Below are 20,000 nucleotides of genomic sequence, written 5' to 3'. Positions count from 1 at the left end.
TTTGTGCCCAAGGGACTGATTTTATTTAACACTATATTATTATTAATACACCTATAGTGATCACAGAGACAGCTTGTTTTTGTGTTACTGTATATATTTGTTTCTCTGAAAAATCCCACTTAATATACTTTGGGTAACAACAGTCAATATTTATTTATTTTATTTTATTTTTTTAGGTGGGTAACAGTCAATATTTATTTATTTATTAGATTTTATTTTTTTATTATATAATAAAAGTGAGCTTTTGTTAAACCAAATATTGTGTGTTTTTTTCCATATACAACAACCTATCTGGACTCCATAAGAGAATCGATAAGGAATCGGTTCGATAAGAGGATTCGATAATAGGCTCGAACTCGATAATTCCTTATCAAACATCATCCCTAGGTACCGGTACCAAAATATTGGTATTCAACAAAAGTGATGGCAAACATATGCGGTACATGTTATGTGCCTCGCCATAATTACAATCTGAAAAATACATTTTTTTTTAACTTGAAATAAAGATTATTGTGCTCGAGCAAGTATGAATGAAAAATAGAGTAGCAGCATGCATGCAAAAATAAGTAAGCCACCACTTAAGTGTGGCAGTTTATGTCACATGCATAGAGAATAACAATACAATAAAAAATGTGTCTGGGTTTATAAATTAATTACAAACCCCGTTTCCATATGAGTTGGGGAATTGTGTTAGATGTAAACATAAACGGAATACAATGATTTGTAAATCCTTTTAAACCCATATTCAGTTGAATGCACTACAAAGACAACATATTTGATGTTCAAACTCATAAACATTATTTTTTTTTGCAAATAATAATTAACTTAGAATTTCATGGCTGCAACACGTGCCAAAGTAGTTGGGAAAGGGCATGTTCACCACTGTGTTACATGGCCTTTCCTTTTAACAACACTCAGTAAAGGTTTGGGAACTGAGGAGACACATTTTTGAAGCTTCTCAGGTGGAATTCTTTCCCATTCTTGCTTGATGTACAGCTTAAGTTGTTCAACAGTCCGGGGGTCTCCCTTCTGCTATTTTAGGTGCCACACATTTTCAATGGGAGACAGGTCTGGACTACAGGCAGGCCAGTATAGTACCCGCACTATTTTACTATGAAGCCACGTTGATGTAACACGTGGCTTGCTGAAATAAGCAGGGGCGTCCATGGTAACGTTGCTTGGATGGCAACATATGTTGCTCCAAAACCTGTATGTACCTTTCAGCATTAATGGTGCCTTCACAGATGTGTAAGTTACCCATGTCTTGGGCACTAATACACCCCCATACCATCACACATGCTGCCTTTTACACTTTACGCCTATAACAATCCGGATGGTTCTTTTCCTCTTTGGTCCGGAGGACACGACGTCCACAGTTTCCAAAAACAATTTGAAATGTGGACTCGTCGGACCACAGAACACTTTTCCACTTTGCATCAGTCCATCTTAGATGAGCTCGGGCCCAGCGAAGCTGACGGTGTTTCTGGGTGTTGTTGATAAACGGTTTTCGCCTTGCATAGGAGAGTTTTAACTTGCACTTACAGATGTAGCGACCAACTGTAGTTACTGACTGTGGGTTTCTGAAGTGTTCCTGAGCCCATGTGGTGATATCCTTTACACACTGATGTGGCTTGTTGATGCAGTACAGCCTGAGGGATGGAAGGTCACGGGCTTAGCTGCTTACGTGCAGTGATTTCTCCAGATTCTCTGAACCCTTTGATGATATTACGGAGCGTAGATGGTGAAATCCCTAAATTCCTTGCAATAGCTGCTTGAGAAAGGGTTTTCTTAAACTGTTCAACAATTTGCTCAGGCATTTGTTGACAAAGTGGTGACCCTCGCCCCGTCCTTGTTTGTGAATGACTGAGCATTTCATGGAATCTACTTTTATACCCAATCATGGCACCCACCTGTTCCCAATTTGCCTGCACACCTGTGGGATGTTCCAAATAAGTGTTTGATGAGCATTCCTCAACTTTATCAGTATTTATTGCCACCTTTCCCAACTTCTTTGTCACGTGTTGCTGACATCAAATTCTAAAGTTAATGATTATTTGCACAAAAAAAAAAAGGTTTATGAGTTTGAACATCAAATATGTTGTCTTTGTAGCATATTCAACTGAATATGGCTTGAAAATTAATTGCAAATCATTGTATTCCGTTTATATTTACATCTAACACAATTTCCCAACTCATATGGAAACGGGGTTCGTACATGTACCGTTTAAGCATGTTCACTTCAGGTCTGGAATTAGCGAAAAAGGCTAAAGGTGCCTTGAGGTGGGCCATGAAGGAAGGGGATTTACAAGGGAGAAGATGAGGGCTCGCCATGTTGAGGGGGAGGTGAAGAATCCCCAGCTCAAACCCAGATCATCCCTGGGTGGAACTAAAGAGCTCACGCAGGCCCATAACACCACCGCTTGCTCTGACCTAATAAGAGCAGGAAGCGCCCACTGTGGGCCATACCATAAAAGTGTGGGGGAGCTGGAAATGTCACCACATGGTGTAATAGCTAGTGTATTTGTGACGTCACGTTGGCCCTCCGCCTCTAGTAATGTTGTCTCTTTCAGCAGCATCGAGTAACAGCAGTGCGGGCCATTTATCAGTAAATATGTCGTCATTTGCATATGTGCTGGGGTTTTCTGTCAAGCAGCATAAAAGCATGAAATAGCAGCTGAAGCACAATTTCACAGCAACATGTGCTTAGTGGAGGAAAAGTTGATATGAGCGTCACACTGTCGTGTCACAATACTTCTTAATATTCACTTTATCTTTCACTTGCTTAACCTTGCTGAGGTTGGCCCACAAAAATGGTTGCTTTATTGAGTTGCAACCCAAAAATAACTAAATAAAATAATGTTTTTGTTGCAAACACTTTGGAACAACTTTGCAGATTTAGGGGTCGTACTACAAAATTATGACAAAGTCAAAGAACTACAATAAAAATGTTTTAAATAGGATTACATTTGAATTTTTCCAGAATAAATTAAAAAAAACTGAATAAATACAACTATAAATATAAGGTTATAGGAACAGCCACACTATGGGATAAGTAGTATTTATACAGGATAAAGTCACAATAAAGATTGTTTTATGTTGTGAAAGATGATTAAAATAAGTTCATTTTAGAAAAAAAGTGCTAAAATCAGTCATGAAAGTGTAATAGTGCGAGGAAAAAAGTTGGAACATTATTAAATAAAAGTCCAACCAATACAAGAATAAAGTTGTGAGAGAATTAAGAAAAAGGTGGATTGGGATTTTGTTTTAAAAATGTTTTTTGTAATTGTGTAAAAAAATATGTTTTAAGTAGGATTACATCTGAATTTTGCCAGAATTAAAAAAAATAATAAATAAATACAACTATAAATGTAAGGTTATAGGAACAGCCGCACTATGGGATAAGTAGTATTTAGACAGAAAAAGTCACAATACAACATTTTTTTTATGTTATGAAAGAATATTAAAATGAGTTAATTTTAGAAGAAAAGTGCTAAAATCAGTCAAGATAAAAATAAATATATATATATATATATATATATATATATATATATATATATATATATATATATATATATATATATATATATATATATATATATATATATATATATATATATATATATATATATATATATATTTTTTTTTTTTTTTTTTTAAAGTGTAATAGTGGAAGAAAAGAGGGTGGATTGCGATAAAAAATGTTTAAAGTTTTTTGTAATTGTGTAAAAAAAAAATCTGAATTTTGTCAGAATAATAATTTTAAAAAAGCAGAATAAATACAACTATAAATATAAGGTTATAGGAACAGCCACACTATGAGATAAGTAGTATTTATACAGAAAAAGTCACAATAATAAAAAACAAATTATGTTATGAAAGAAAATTAAAATAAGTTAATTTTAGAAGAAAAGTGCTAAAATCAGTCAAGAAAAAAAAAAAAAAAAAGTGTAATAGTGCAAGAAAAAAAGTTGGAACATTATTAAATACAATTCCAAGAATAAAGTTGAAAGAAAAAAGGTGTATTGCGATAAAAAAACCAAAATGTTTTCTTGTAAAAACAACAACAAAAAAAAACGTTTGAAATAATCCAAGAAAAAGTCCACATTTTAAGAGAATACATAGTAATAATATGAGAACAAACTTGCTACAGGAATAAAGTCATTCAAGTGCAAGAAAAGAGTCGTCATTACTTAAAAGAAATTAAAAAATTAAAAAAAATAGTAATGCTAGACAAAATTAAAATCATAATAGGAGAAAAACAATACATTTTAGAAGAATAAATATATGATATTATAGGAAAAAAATCATGTCACAGCAAGGTTGTAACAGTGCGAGTAAAAAGTTGTAAAATTACAAGATTAGACAAGTAATATTACGTAAAAAGTGTATGCTACTAAGAGAATAATATTGCAGTAATTGGAAAAACCATGACAGTCATAATAGTTTGTAAAAGTATCCCTGCAGTACTACAGAAAAAAAGGTTTTATGTCAAGCAGCATAAAAGCATGAAATAGCAGCTGAAGCACAATTCCACAGCAACATGTGCTTAGTGGAGGAAAAGTTGATATGAGCGTCACACTGTCGTGTCACAATACTTCATAATATTCATTTTATCTTTCACTTGCTTAACCTTGCTGAGGTTGGCCCACAAAAATGGTTGCTTTATTGAGTTGTAACCCAAACATAACTACACAAAATAATGTTTTTGTTGCAAACACTTTGGAACAACTTTGCAGTATTAGGGGTAGTACTACAAAATTATGACAAAGTCAAAGAACTACAATAAAAATGTTTTAAATAGGATTACATTTGAATTTTTCCAGAATAAATTAAAAAAACTGAATAAATACAACTATAAATATAAGGTTATAGGAACAGCCACACTATGGGATAAGTAGTATTTATACAGGATACAGTCACAATAAAGATTGTTTTATGTTGTGAAAAAAGATTAAAATAAGTTAATTTTAGAAGAAAAGTGCTAAAATCAGTCATGAAAGTGTAATAGTGCGAGGAAAAAACTTGGAACATTATTAAATAAAAGTCCAACCAATACAAGAATAAAGTTGTGAGAGAATTAAGAAAAAGGTGGATTGGGATTAAAAAAAAAAAGGTTTTTGTAATTTTGTAAAAAAATATGTTTTAAATAGGATTACATCTGAATTTTGCCAGAATTAAAAAAATAAATAAATAAATACAACTATAAATGTAAGGTTATAGGAACAGCCGCACTATGGGATAAGTAGTATTTAGACAGAAAAAGTCTCAATACAACATGTTTTTTATGTTATGAAAGAATATTAAAATAAGTTAATTTTAGAAGAAAAGTGCTAAAATCAGTCAAGATTAAAAACTATATATATATATATATATATATATATATATATATATATATATATATATATATATATATATATATATATATATATATGTATATATATATATATATATATATATATATATATATATATATATATATATATATATATATATATATATATATATATATACATATATATATATATATATATATATATATATATATATATATATATATATATATATATATATATATATATATATATATATATATATAGTTTTTTTTTTTTTTAAGTGTAATAGTGGAAGAAAAAAAGTTGGAACATTATTAAATACAATTCTAAACATTACAAGAATAAAGTTGTGAGAGCATAAGAAAAAAGGGTGGATTGCGATAAAAAATGTTTAATGTTTTTTGTAATTGTGTAAAAAAAAAAATGTTTTAAATAGGATTACATCTGAATTTTGCCAGAATAATAATTTTTAAAAAAGCAGAATAAATACAACTATAAATATAAGGTTATAGGAACAGCCACACTTTGGGATAAGTAGTATTTGTACAGAAAAAGTCACAAAAAAAAATAAAAAAAAATGTTATGAAAGAAAATTAAAATAAGTTAATTTTAGAAGAAAAGTGCTAAAATCAGTCAAGAAAAAAAATTAAATAAAAAAAAAGTGTAATAGTGCAAGAAAAAAAGTTAGAACATTATTAAATACAATTCCAAGAATAAAGTTGTGAGAGCATAAGAAAAAAGGTGTATTGCGATAAAAAAACCAAAATGTTTTCTTGTAATTGTGTAAAAAAAAACAAAAACAAAAAACTGTTTGAAATAATCCAAGAAAAAGTCCAAATTTTAAGAGAATACATAGTAATAATATGATAATAAACTTGCTACAGGAATAAAGTCATTCAAGTGCAAGAAAAGAGTCGTCATTACTTTAAAAAAAAATAAAATAAAAAAAAAATAGTAATGCTATACAAAAATAAAATCATAATAGGAGAAAAACAATACATTTTAGAAGAATAAATATATGATATTATAGGAAACAAATCATGTCACAGCAAGGTTGTAACAGTGCGAGTAAAAAGTTGTAAAATAACAAGATTAGACAAGTAATATTATGTAAAAAGTGTATGTTACTAAGAGAATAACATTGCAGTAATTGGAAAAACCATGACAGTCTTAATAGTTTGTAAAAATATCCCTGCAGTACTACAGAAAAAAGGGTTTTCTGTCAAGCAGCATAAAAGCATGAAATAGCAGCTGAAGCACAATTTCACAGCAACATGTGCTTAGTGGAGGAAAAGTTGATATGAGCGTCACACTGTCGTGTCACAATACTTCATAATATTCATTTTATCTTTCACTTGCTTACCTTACTATATTATTCACCCTTCCTGTAATATGAAGAAGCAGGTTTTTGTAATTGTATTTATTTTTTATGTTTTTTCCTGCAAACACTTTGAAACCACATTGCAGTATTAGGGGTAGTACCACAAAATGACAAAGTAAAAATAACTACAATAAAAATGTTTTAAATAGGATTACATCTGAATTTTGCCAGAATAAAAAAAAAACAACTGAATAAATAAAACTATAAATATAACGTTATAGGAACAGCCACACTATACAGGATAAAGTCACAATACAAATTGTTTTATGTTATAAAAGAAGATTAAAATAAGTTGATTTTAGAAGAAAAGTGCTAAAATCAGTCATGAAAAAAAAAAAACTGTAATAGTTTGAGGAAAAAAGTTGGAACATTATTAAATCAAAGTCCAAACAATACAAGAATAAAGTTGTGAGAGCATAAGAAAAAAGGGTGGATTGCGATTTAAAAAAAATAAGTTTGTGTAATTGTGTAAAAAAAAAAAATGTTTTAAATAGGATTATATCTGAATTTCGCCAGAATAATAATTTTAAAAAAAAAAGAATGAACACAACTATAAATATAAGGTTATAGGAACAGCCACACTATGGGATAAGTAGTATTTATACAGGATAAAGTCACAATAAAAATGGTTTTATGTTATGAAAGAAGATTAAAATAAGTACATTTGAGAAGAAAAATGCTAAAATCAGTCAAGAAAAAGAAAACAAAAGAAATACAAAAAATTGTGTAATAGTGCGAGGAAAAAAGTTGGAACGTTATCAAATAAAAGTCCAAACATTACAAGAATAAAGTTGTGAGAGCATAAGAAAAAAGGTAGATTGTGATAAAAAACTAAATGTTTTGTGTAATTGTGTAAAAAAATGTTTTAAATAGGATTACATCTGAATTTTGCCAGAATAGTAAAAAAATAAAAAAATGAATAAATACAACTATAAATATAAGGTTATAGGAACAGCCGCACTATGGGATAAGTAGTATTCATACAAGATAAAGTCACAATAAAAATTGTTTATGTTATGAAAGACGATTAAAATAAGTTAATTTTAGAAGAAAAGTGCTAAAATCAGTCAAGAAAAAAAAGAAGAAAGAAAACAAAAGAAATACAAAAAAATGTGTAATAGTGCAAGAAAAAAAGTTGGAACCTTATTAAATAAAAGTCCAAACATTAAAAGAATAAAGTTGTGAGAGCATAAGAAAAAAAGCTGGATTTTGATAAAAAACTAAATGTTTTTTTGTAATTGTGTAAAAAAATTAAATAAAATAATCCAAGAAAAAGTCAAAATGTTATGAGAAAGCATACATAATAATATGAGAACAAACTTGCTACAGGAATAAAGTCATTTAAGTGCAAGAATTGAGTCGTAATTAATTTAAAAAAATAAAAATAAAATAATGCTATGATTAAAGTAAAAACATAATAAAAGAAAATCTATATATTTTAGAAGAATAAAGATATGATATAGGAAAAAAGTAATGTCACAGCAAATGTGTGAAATAGATTGTAACAGTGCGAGTAAAAAGTTGTGATGTTACAAGAATACAAGAAAAGTTGTAAAATCTAATATTACGTAAAAATGTGAATCTTACGAAGAGAATAAAATTGTGGAAGTTGGGAAAAACAATAGTTCTGAGAAATATTCCAACAGAAAAAGTTGAATCGGTACTAAAATGTTTATAAAAGTATGGGGGAAAAAAATCATAATAATATGAGAAAAACGTGAATACATTCTTAATGCTACGGGAAAATGTGATAGTGGAATGAATAATGCAATTTCACAAGCATAGTTTCAATCTTAGGAGGAAAAAAAACATTTTTACTTGAAAACTGTCATAATTTGAAGATCATTTGCAAATACATTTGATTTTTTTTAAATTTATTTTTTAAAGCCTTTTTATAGATTTTTATAGATATGCATGCTGGTTCTAGCTATTGGGCTGTTTCTAGTTTTATATTTTATTTAGTTTGATTATATTTTATTATTAGGGTTCGCATGTACCCTGTATAAAGGACTCCCACAGGGAGTCCTTTATACAGGTACAAAGGAACCTATTGAAATTGTATGGTTAAATATTATTCCGCAGCTTTGCGCACTACTTTGCCCCCCTTAACATGCTTCAAAACTCCCCCTAGGAAAAAAACAAAAACAAACGGCCTGTAACAAAAACCAACAGGAAGTTGGCAATTTCCCCTTCAACACAAAAAATGACTAAAAACACTAATTTTTGCCTTTTTGAGCTGTAATTTGACCCCTTTAAAATAAACTCAAAACTCAAAATTGTGCTCTAGCCCAATTTTTGAATAAAACAGAGACAAAACTGCTTCTCAGAGGAAAACACAGACAAAACTGCTTGTAACTTCCGGTAGGAACGTTTTAGAGACATGAAACAAAAACCTCTACGTAGGTCTCACTTAGACCTACATTTCATAGATTGACATCCTTCAGCAAAAATCAACAGGAAGTTTGATATCCCCACTTCAAAACAATTTAAAAAAAAAAAAGCGGTCACCAAACATCAAACATTATCTCCTCTGAGCACGTTTGTCATTTTGGCTTCAAACTGCTACAGGAAAGAGATTGAACCCTTCTGATTAAAATTTGCCGAAAGCGTTTTAATAAGTGCTACGGTTTTGATTTTAGGAGCCTTCAAAAGGATTTTTTTTAAAAAAGCGGTCACCAAACATCAAACATTATCTCCTCTGAGCGCGTTTGTCATTTTGGCTTCAAACTGCTACAGGAAAGAGATTGAACCCTTCTGATTAAAAGTTACCGAAAGCGTTTTAATAAGTGCTACGGTTTTGATTTTACGAGCCTTCAAAACAAATTTTTTTTTAAAAGCGGTCACCAAACATCAAACATTATCTCTATGGTGGCGGTATAGCTCGGTTGGTAGAGCGGCCGTGCCAGCAACTTGAGGGTTGCAGGTTCGATCCCCGCTTCTGCCATCCTAGTCACTGCCGTTGTGTCCTTGGGCAAGACACTTTACCCACCTGTTCCCAGTGCCACCCACACTGGTTTAAATGTAACTTAGATATTGGGTTTCACAATGTAAAGCGCTTTGAGTCACTTGAGAAAAAGCGCTATATAAATGTAATTCACTTCACTTCATCTCCTCTGAGCGCGTTTGTCATTTTGGCTTCAAACTGCTACAGGAGAGAGATTGAACCCTTCTGACTAAAAGTTGCCGAAAGCGTTTTAATAAGTGCTACGGTTTTGATTTTACGAGCCTTCAAAACGATTTTTTTTTAAAAAGCGGTCACCAAACATCAAACATTATCTCCTCTGAGCGCGTTTGTCATTTTGGCTTCAAACTGCTACAGGAAAGAGATTGAACCCTTCTGATTAAAAGTTGCCGAAATCCTTTTAATAAGTGCTGCGGTTTTGATTTTACGAGCCTTCAAAGAAAAGAACCACTGTGCTGCAGCACCTAGGAAAAAAACACAGACACAACTTCCTCTAACTCCCAGTACGAATATCGTAGAGACATGAAACAAAAACCTCTATGTAGGTCTCACTCAGGACTACCACTGGACAAAAGTATTGGGACACTTAGGACTAGCACCAGCCAAAATGTGGACCCGACCAACGCTGCTTGCAGCTTTAATTATTATTATTATTACTATTTTCTCTTTATTTTTTTAACACAGTGGCACTTTGAGGTTGTTTGCTCAACGTAAAGTGCTTTTTACAAATAAAATCTATTATACAAAAGTGTAGTTGTGATAAGATTAGCACTGTTGAGGATCTTGTGAAACGACACTTGAATAGAAGTTTGAAAATAGTCCATGTTTACAACAATGTTTGTTCCTGCTGCTCCTTTGTACAAACGTCAGTGGCACATGCAATCATCCCTTCATCCCGTCCAAACAGCCTCCGTACGGACAGTTTCTGACATGACACTCCGCTCTTACCGTCTGTGTCCTGGCCCCAGACCACGTTTAGCAAATAGACGACGGCCATTCCTGTCCCCAGCCATCTGATAAAACACCGGCCCCGTCGCATCTTCTGTCAAGCCTTATTGCCTGCCAACCTGCACACAAAAAAAGGATTTGTATCATTTCAGTTTTCATTACAAATGCTGAGAAAACACACTCGGAACCAAACACACAAACGCCTCTCAATCAGTCAGCTGTCCTTTTTTTTGGGTTGGAAGCAAAATGAAAGTAGGTGAAACAAAAACAAAACAAATCAATAAATCAAACTATGACATGCTAGATTCCATCCCTTATAGCGGTGGTTCTCAAACCTTCTTCACTCACCTCAGTCAAAATGTGGCTCTCCAAGTACCGCCATCATGACCTCGTTAAAACAGTGCAAGTAGGCCCAAGTATTCATTAAAAAAAACAAGGCGGAGGTTTTATTTAACAAATAATACTTGTAGAGTGCTTTTCTACAAACCCCCGTTTCCATATGAGTTGGGAAATTGTGTTAGATGTAAATATAAACAGAATACAATGATTTGCAAATCCTTTTCAACCCATATTCAGTTGAATGCACTACAAAGACAACATATTTGATGTTCAAACTCATAAACTTTATTTATTTTTTTGCAAATAATAATTAACTTAGAATTTCATGGCTGCAACACGTGCCAAAGTAGTTGGGAAAGGGCATGTTCACCACTGTGTTACATGGCCTTTCCTTTTAACAACACTCAGTAAACGTTTGGGAACTGAGGAGACACATTTTTGAAGCTTCTCAGGTGGAATTCTTTCTCATTCTTGCTTGATGTACAGCTTAAGTTGTTCAACAGTCCGGGGGTCTCCCTTCTGCTATTTTAGGTGCCACACATTTTCAATGGGAGACAGGTCTGGACTACAGGCAGGCCAGTCTAGTACCCGCACTCTTTTACTATGAAGCCACGTTGATGTAACACGTGGCTTGGCATTGTCTTGCTGAAATAAGCAGGGGCGTCCATGGTAACGTTGCTTGGATGCTCCAAAACCTGTATGTACCTTTCAGCATTAATGGCGCCTTCACAGATGTGTAAGTTACGCATGTCTTGGCCACTAATACACCCCCATACCATCACACATGCTGGCTTTTCAACTTTGCGCCTAGAACAATCCGGATGGTTCTTTTCCTCTTACACGACGTCCACAGTTTCCAAAAACAATTTGAAATGTGGACTCGTCAGACCACAGAACACTTTTCCACCTTGTATCAGTCCATCTTAGATGAGCTCAGGCCCAGCGAAGCCGACAGCGTTTCTGGGTGTTGTTGATAAACGGTTTTCGCCTTGGATAGGAGAGTTTTAACTTGCACTTACAAATGTAGCGAGCAACTGTAGTTACTGACAGTGGGTTTCTGAAGTGTTCCTGAGCCCATGTGGTGATATCCTTTACACACTGACGTCGCTTGTTGATGCAGTACAGCCTGAGGGATGGAAGGTCACGGGCTTAGCTGCTTACCTGCAGTGATTTCTCCAGATTCTCTGAACCCTTTGATGATATTACGGAGCGTAGATGGTGAAATCCCTAAATTCCTTGCAATAGCTGGTTGAGAAAGGTTTTTCTTAAACTGTTCAAAAATTTGCTCAAGCATTTGTTGACACAGTGGTGACCCTCGCCCCATCCTTGTTTGTGAATGACTGAGCATTTCATGGAATCTACTTTTATACCCAATCATGGCACCCACCTGTTCCCAATTAGCCTGCACACCTGTGGGATGTTCCAAATAAGTGTTTGATGAGCATTCCTCAACTTTATCAGTATTTATTGCCACCTTTCCCAACTTCTTTGTCACGTGTTGCTGGCATCAAATTCTACAGTTAATGATTACTTGCAAAAAAAAAACAATGTTTATCAGTTTGAACATCAAATATGTTGTCTTTGTAGCATATTCAACTGAATATGGGTTGAAAAGGATTTGCAAATCATTGTATTCCGTTTATATTTACATCTAACACAATTTCCCAACTCATATGGAAACGGGGTTTGTACCTTCGAGGTTTTCAAAGCGCTTTGACACTATTTCCACATTCACACACACACATTCACACACTGATGGCGGGAGCTGCCATGCAAGGCCCTAACCACAATCAGGAGCAAGGTTGAGGTGTCTTGCCCAAGGACACGACGCACGTGACGAGGTTGCTAGCAGGTGGGGATCGAACCAGGGAACCCTCAGGTTGCTGGCACGGCCACTCTCCCAACCGCCCCACGCCGTCCCCAATAATTAATAATTAATTAATATTTTTGACCACTGTAACGTTACACAGTTTAAACAGTACACAGGAAAATAATCTTTGGCGTACCACTGGATGGCGCCTGCGTACCACAATTTGAGATTCACTGCCTTATAGTACTTAATATACCGTATTTTTCGGACTATATCACTCTATCTGCGGTGATCTGTCACATTTTACGTTGGGTTGTGTTTCCTTGGTTGGTGTAGATTTCCTGTCAGCGCTCTTATTGTGGTTCCATTTCCTGAGTGCAGTTTCCCCTCACCTCCTGCTGATTGGCAGCCTGGCCACACCGGTTGTCAACCAGCTGGCTGCTATTTATGCCTGCCTCGCCCTCCAGTCAGGGCTCGGTGATTGGTTTCCTGGTATCCTGTCTCCTGTTATCCTATTAAAGTCATATTTTCCTGCATCTCGGGGTTCACCACCAACTGATTATGACACGATCGAGCCTTTTCTAAGAGTCCACACTACAAAGTCATACAACCATGTATGATTCTTGGCGATATCGCATCGGATCAATATTGGTATAGGCCAATACTCAAGGCTCCAAATTTAGTATTGTACAAAAACATTTGTATCGGGACACTCCCAATACAAAACTGCTAACTTCATAGATATGAAGGGCTTCTTGTTTCTGTCCTTGTCAAGAATGATTACTTCAAAGTGAATATAACTGTTGTGATTCAGGAGGTTCCCAATGTTCAAATATTTATCAAAAGACCGTCTCATTGTTTGTGTACGACTCTGCAGTCGTCCTAGTGAGTCGTGTGTGTGAACCGTGGCTAACAAGGCGGATTCATGGGAAAAACTGTAATCCCACGAGTGTGCTGCACTTAGGGCCGCCATCACAGGAACGCCCATTCAGGCGCCGCCAGTTACGGAAGGCGGGAAAGGAAAATTGGTTCTACCTGCTGTGTGCTGGCCAGAAGTTGGGGAAGGTTTCACAGACTGTAAACTTTGAGGCGAATGTGAACAGCGTGACACTTTTTCACACTGGCGGCCTCGGACATTGCAGCTGTAACAGCTGCTGGTGGGACTATGGACGCCGTTTTGGTGTGTTACTGTACTTTGATCCGGAATTTGCTGACCTGTCTCCACTCAAGATGATCTCCTGCTGGCCCCACTGTGGACTGGACTCTCACTATTATGTTAGATCCACTATGGACTGGACTCTCACACTATTATGTTCGATCCACTATGGAGTGGACTCTCACTAATATGTTAGATCCACTATGGACTGGACTTTCACAATATTATGCTAGACCCACTATGGACTGGACTCTCACACTATTATGTTAGATCCACTATGGACTGGACACTCACACTATTATGTTAGATCCACTATGGACTGGACTCTCACTATTTTGTTAGATCCACTATGGACTGGACTCTCACACTATTATGTTAGATCCACTATGGACTGGACTCTCACTATTATGGTAGACCCACTATGGACTGGACTCTCACACTATTATGTTAAATCCACTATGGACTGGACTCTCACTATTATGTTCGATCCACTATGGAGTGGACTCTCACTATTATGTTAGATCCACTATGGACTGGACTCTCACTATTATGTTAGATCCACTATGGACTGGACTCTCACAATATTATGTTAGATCCACTATGGACTGGACTCTCACACTATTATGTTAGATCCACTATGGACTGGACTCTCACACTATTATGTTAGATCCACTATGGACTGGACTCTCACACTATTATGTTAAATCCACTATGGACTGGACTCTCACACTCTTATGCTAGATCCACTATGGACTGGGCTCTCACTATTATGTTAGATCCACTATGGACTGGACTCTCACTATTATGTTAGATCCACTATGGACTGGACTCTCACAATATTATGTTAGACCCACTCGACGTCCATTGCATCCGGTCTCCCCTAGAGGGGGGGGGGGGGGGGGGGGTGTCACCCACATCTGCGGTCCTCTCCAAGGTTTCTCATAGTCATTCACATTGACGTCTCACTGGGTGGTGAGTTCTTCCTTGCCCTTATGTGGGCTCTGAACCGAGGATGTCGTTGTGGCTTGTGCAGCCCTTTGAGACACTTGTGATTTAGGGCTATATAAATAAACATTGATTGAAGAATGTACCCCTTTCAGAGATCACATTTAGTTCAACTTAAAACCTCCACATTTAGCACAATGAGATGTGTGCTGTAGCACCAGCATGGGAGAACGTATACAGCTTTTTCTCTTTAAAAAAATGTATTTATTAACATGTATTTAATCTAGGAACATCATTTCATGATCAATATCCCCAAAGTAATTAATTTTTACTTTAATTTAATTCACGCCACGAAAATAAGCTCAATTGTATTTACCATGCACTGAAAATGACACCGCACGAATTCCAGTAAGTACTGTGACATTTTTCCTTGAGAACCATGATAAGGAACTTAAACACTCCCAGGATGACAAGTGCCTTGCTCAGCGAGCTAAAAGTGAAGGTGATGGAGTAGCCAAAGTCTATTCCCTCACCACCCGAACCCAATTGAGCACCAGTGAGGCATTCTGGAGCGAAAGAAAGGTGGAGGAGTAGCTGCCTAACATCCACCATTGATGTCATCATGGAGAAGTGGATTCCGGTAACAGCCTGTGCCGCTCTGGGGAATTCTCTGCTCAAGAAGTTTCAGGCTGTGCTAGTAAACAATGTCACTGTCGCTTTGGACAATATTTGGACGTGTGAGGTACAAGCTGTACACTGACTACTCCTAAAGTATATCCAAGCTCCATTCCTATAGTATTGCAACACAATGGTTGCTTTATTTAGCTCTTCAATATGAGATGCAATCCCTAAAGCCTGGCTCACACCAACGGCGCTTGCCGCGCTTTAAAGCGGCGAGCAAAGCGCCGTCATTTTTGTCAATTTTTCCACGAATATCCCGATCTCCGAAGTAATGTTATGCTATGATACGCTCTGATACGCTCTGATACGCTCTGATACGAATTAGTTGCCGCTTTGTTACCGTTCCTCACGATTTGATGCCGCTTTGATCCCGCTTTGATACGCTTGAAATCACGCTTTGATACGTTTCATTACGCTTTATTGAACTTTATTACGCTTTGATGCGATCCTGACGCTTTAAATCAGGCTCTGACACGATTATCAAGCTCTGTTGTGCAATTGTTACAGCAAAAATAAGAAAAAAATGTGAAAAACTCAGTATACTAAGTTTTCCCCACATTTTTTTAAAGATTTATCTATGTATTTGATTTCTCTTTTTGTTTAATTATATACAGGATAAAACACATAATGTATTAAAAAAGAGAAATATGATAAACAAATAAGTAAAAAAAAATGTGAAAAACTCAGTATACTGTTTGCCACACATTTTTTGTATTCATTTATTTTTTCAATTTCTCTTTTTTTTCGTTATATTATGTTTATTATTTATTATGTTTTATATCTTCATTTCTTTTATTTCTTTGTCATCTTAATACATATCTATCTTTCATTTCTTATGCTAGTTGACAATAATAAAAGGCATTTCTTTTATTTTTTATATTCATTTATTTTTTCAATTTCTCTTTTTTTTCTCGTTATATTATGTTTATTATTTATTATTTATTATGTTTTATATTCATTTATTTTTTCAATTTCTCTTTTTTTTTCGTTATATTATGTTTATTATTTATTATTTATTATGTTTTATATCTTCATTTCTTGTATTTCTTTGTCATCTGAATAAATATATATATCTTTCATTTCTTATACTAGGTGACAATAATAAAAGGCATTTATTTTATTTTTTATATTCAATGTCACTAGTCAATATCACAGTCATTTCCTATTTGTAGTTGTAGACTGGGGTCCGCGTTTTGAACCAATATCTGTTAAGCTTTCCTACGCTTTGAGTCAAGCTTTGCTGAGCTTTGTCAGGCTTTGTCACGCTTTTTCAGGCTTTGATACGCTCTCTGCGCTTTATTCCATCCTTGACAGAGCGCCAAATTTTTTTAAACCGTTTAAAAAATGTTGGCGAACTTGCCGCATGTCCCGCTTCACTACAAGCTTTCCCACGATCCATTACGACCCTCACGCTTTAATCAGGCTTTGTTACGCTATAACGCCGCTTTGCATGCCGCTTTAAAGCGCCGTCGAAGCGCCGTTGGTGTGAACCTAGCATAACTGACAAAGATGGACTAGAACGCAAATGCATGTAAAAAACCCAAAACCAGTGAAGTTGTCCCGTTGTGTAAATGGTAAATAAAAACAGAATATAATGATTTGCAAATCCTTTTCAACCTATATTCAGTTGAATGGACTGCAAAGACAACATATTTAAAGTTCGAACTGAGAAACGTTGTTAATTTTTGCAAATATTAGCTAATTTGGAATTTGATGCCTGCAACGTGTTTCAAAAAAAGCTGGCACAAGTGGCAAAAAAGACTGAGAAAGTGGAGGAATGCTCATCGAACACTTATTTGGAACATCCCACGGGTGAACAGGCTAATTGGGAACAGGTGGGTGCCATGATTCCGTGAAATGCTCAGTCATTCACAAACAAGGACGGGGCGAGGGTCACCACTTTGTCAACAAATGCGTGAGCAAATTGTTGAACAGTTTAAGAACAACATTTATCAACCAGCTATTGCAAGGAATTTAGGGATTTCACCATCTACGGTCCGTAATAGCATCAAAAGGTTCAGCGAATTTGGAAAAATCACTGCACGTAAGCGATGATCCCTCAGGCGGTACTGCATCAAAAAGCGACATCAGTGTGTAAAGGATATCACCACATGGGCTCAGGAACACTTCAGAAAACCACTGTCAGTAACTACAGTTGGTCGCTACATCTGTAAGTTAGCAGGTTAAAACTCTACAATGCAAAGCCAAAGCCGTTTATCAACAACACCCGAGCTGGGCCCGAGCTCCTCTAAGATGGACTGATGCAAAGTTTAAAAGTGTTCTGTGGTCTGACGAGTCCACATTTCAAATTGTTTTTGGAAACTGTGAACGTCGTGTCCTCCGGAACAAAGAGGTAAATAACCATCCGGACTGTTCTAGGCGTAACGTTCTAAAGCCAGCATCTGTGATGGTATGGGTGTGTATTAGTGCCCAAGGCATGGGTAACTTACACATCTGTGAAGGCATTATTAAGGTACATACAGGTTTTGGAGCAAAATATGTTGACATCCAAGCAACGTTATCATGGACGCCCCTGCTTATTTCAGCAAGACAATGCCAAGCCAGGTGTTACAACAGCGTGGCTTCGTAGTAAAAGAGTGCGGGTACTAGACTGGCCTGCCTGTAGTCCAGACCTGTCTCCCATTGAAAATGTGTGGCGCATTATGAAGCCTAAAATACCACAACGTAGACCCCCGGACTGTTGAACAACTAAAAGGCCTACTGAAAGCCACTACTAGCGACCACGCAGTCTGATAGTTTATATATCAATGATGAAATCTTAACATTGCAACACATGCCAATACGGCCGGGTTAACTTATATAGTGCAATTTTAAATTCCCCGGGGAACTTCCGGTTCAAAACGCCTTTGAGGATGACGTATGCGCGTGACGTAGCCAGTAGAACACAGGTATGGCTTCCCCATTGAAGCCAATACAAAATAGCTCTGTTTTCATCTCATTATTCCACAGTATTCTGGACATCTGTGTTGGTGAATCTGTTGCAATTTGTTCATTGCATTATGGAGAAAGAAGCTGAGCAAGCAAAGAAGAAAGTCGGTGCGAAGCGGAGTATTTTGCGAGGGAAGTCAGCAACACAACACAGTCGGTGTTTCATTGTTTACATTCCCGAAAGATGCAGTCAAGATCGAAGAACTCGGACAACAGAGACTCTTACCAGGAGGACTTTGACTTCGTTAACAGACGCAGACGCGATACCGTGAGTACGCTTCCAAACATTTGATCGCTTGCGATAACTAGCTCGAGCTAGTAGCTAATAGTTAGGAGCTAGCATAACAAACACGTAGGTGTTTTTATGTGGGATTAATTTGTGGCATATTAAATATAAGCCTGGTTGTGTTGTGGCTAATAGAGTATATATATGTCTTGTGTTTATTTACTGTTGTAGTCATTCCCAGCTGAATATCAGGTCACCCCCGGCTCTCACAGCATCTTCCCTATCTGAATCGCTTCAACTCCCCACTAGTCCTTCACTTGCACTTTCCTCATCCACAAATCTTTCATCCTCGCTCAAATTAACGGGGAAATCGTCGCTTTCTCGGTCCGAATCTCTCTCACTTCATGCGGCCATCATTGTAAACAATAGGGAACTTTGCGTATATGTTCAACTGACTACGTCACGCTACTTCCGGTAGGGGCAAGCCTTTTTTTATCAGATACCAAAAGTTGCGATCTTTATCGTCGTCGTTCTATACTAAATCCTTTCAGCGAAAATATGGAAATATCGCGAAATGATCAAGTATGACACATAGAATAGATCTGCTATCCCCGTTTAAATTTAAAAAAATCATTTCAGTAGGCCTTTAAGCTGTACATCAAGCAAGAATGGGAAATAATTCCACCTGAGAAGCTTCAAAAATGTGTTTCCTCAGTTCCCAAACGTTTACTGAGTGTTGTTAAAAGGAAAGGCCATGTAACACAGTGGTAAAAATGCCCCTTGCGATGTGTTGCTGCCATTAAATTCTGATTATTTGGGAAACAAAATGTAGTTTCTCAGTTGGAACATTAAATATCTTGTCTTTGCAGTCTATTCAATTGAATATAAGTTGAAAAGGATTTGCAAATCATTGCATTCTGTTTTTATTTACCATTTACATAACGTGACCACTTCACTGGTTTTGTAGAAATGGAGAACGGGATTGTAATCAGTTCGGTTTCAGCCCAGCACATCTTTCAGAATCCACCTGGATCTGTCCTGACACCGACCCCTCTCACTGACCCCTCTGCTCACTACACTCCCGCTAATTGACGAACAGGGAACATATCGGGAGTGGTGGTGTTTTACAGGCAGCGCTACTTGAGGACTGTAAGTGATCAAACCCCGCTGACCCTTCGTTGCCATCGAGGCCCCAATTGATCCATGCGTTATAAGAGCTGCCTGGTGGAGGCTCGTCAGGCATTGCACTCACGGATCCACGGTCTGACGG

General features: G+C 36.0%; 1 long non-coding RNA gene across 1 annotated transcript in view; it reads right to left on the bottom strand.

Annotated features, from left to right (window-relative positions):
- The window catches only part of LOC133657054 (uncharacterized), a 130,014-nt gene that overhangs the window by 34,890 nt on the left and 75,124 nt on the right, over positions 1-20,000 (bottom strand). The window contains exon 2 of the long non-coding RNA XR_009827218.1: positions 10,625-10,743. This is a non-coding gene — a long non-coding RNA (uncharacterized LOC133657054). The remainder of the gene's footprint in view (positions 1-10,624; positions 10,744-20,000) is intronic.

The sequence above is a fragment of the Entelurus aequoreus genome, linkage group LG09 (assembly GCF_033978785.1).
Source record: "Entelurus aequoreus isolate RoL-2023_Sb linkage group LG09, RoL_Eaeq_v1.1, whole genome shotgun sequence".
NCBI lineage: Eukaryota > Metazoa > Chordata > Actinopteri > Syngnathiformes > Syngnathidae > Entelurus > Entelurus aequoreus.
Note: the sequence above shows the minus strand (reverse complement) of the source record. Positions and strands in the feature narration are given on the sequence as shown.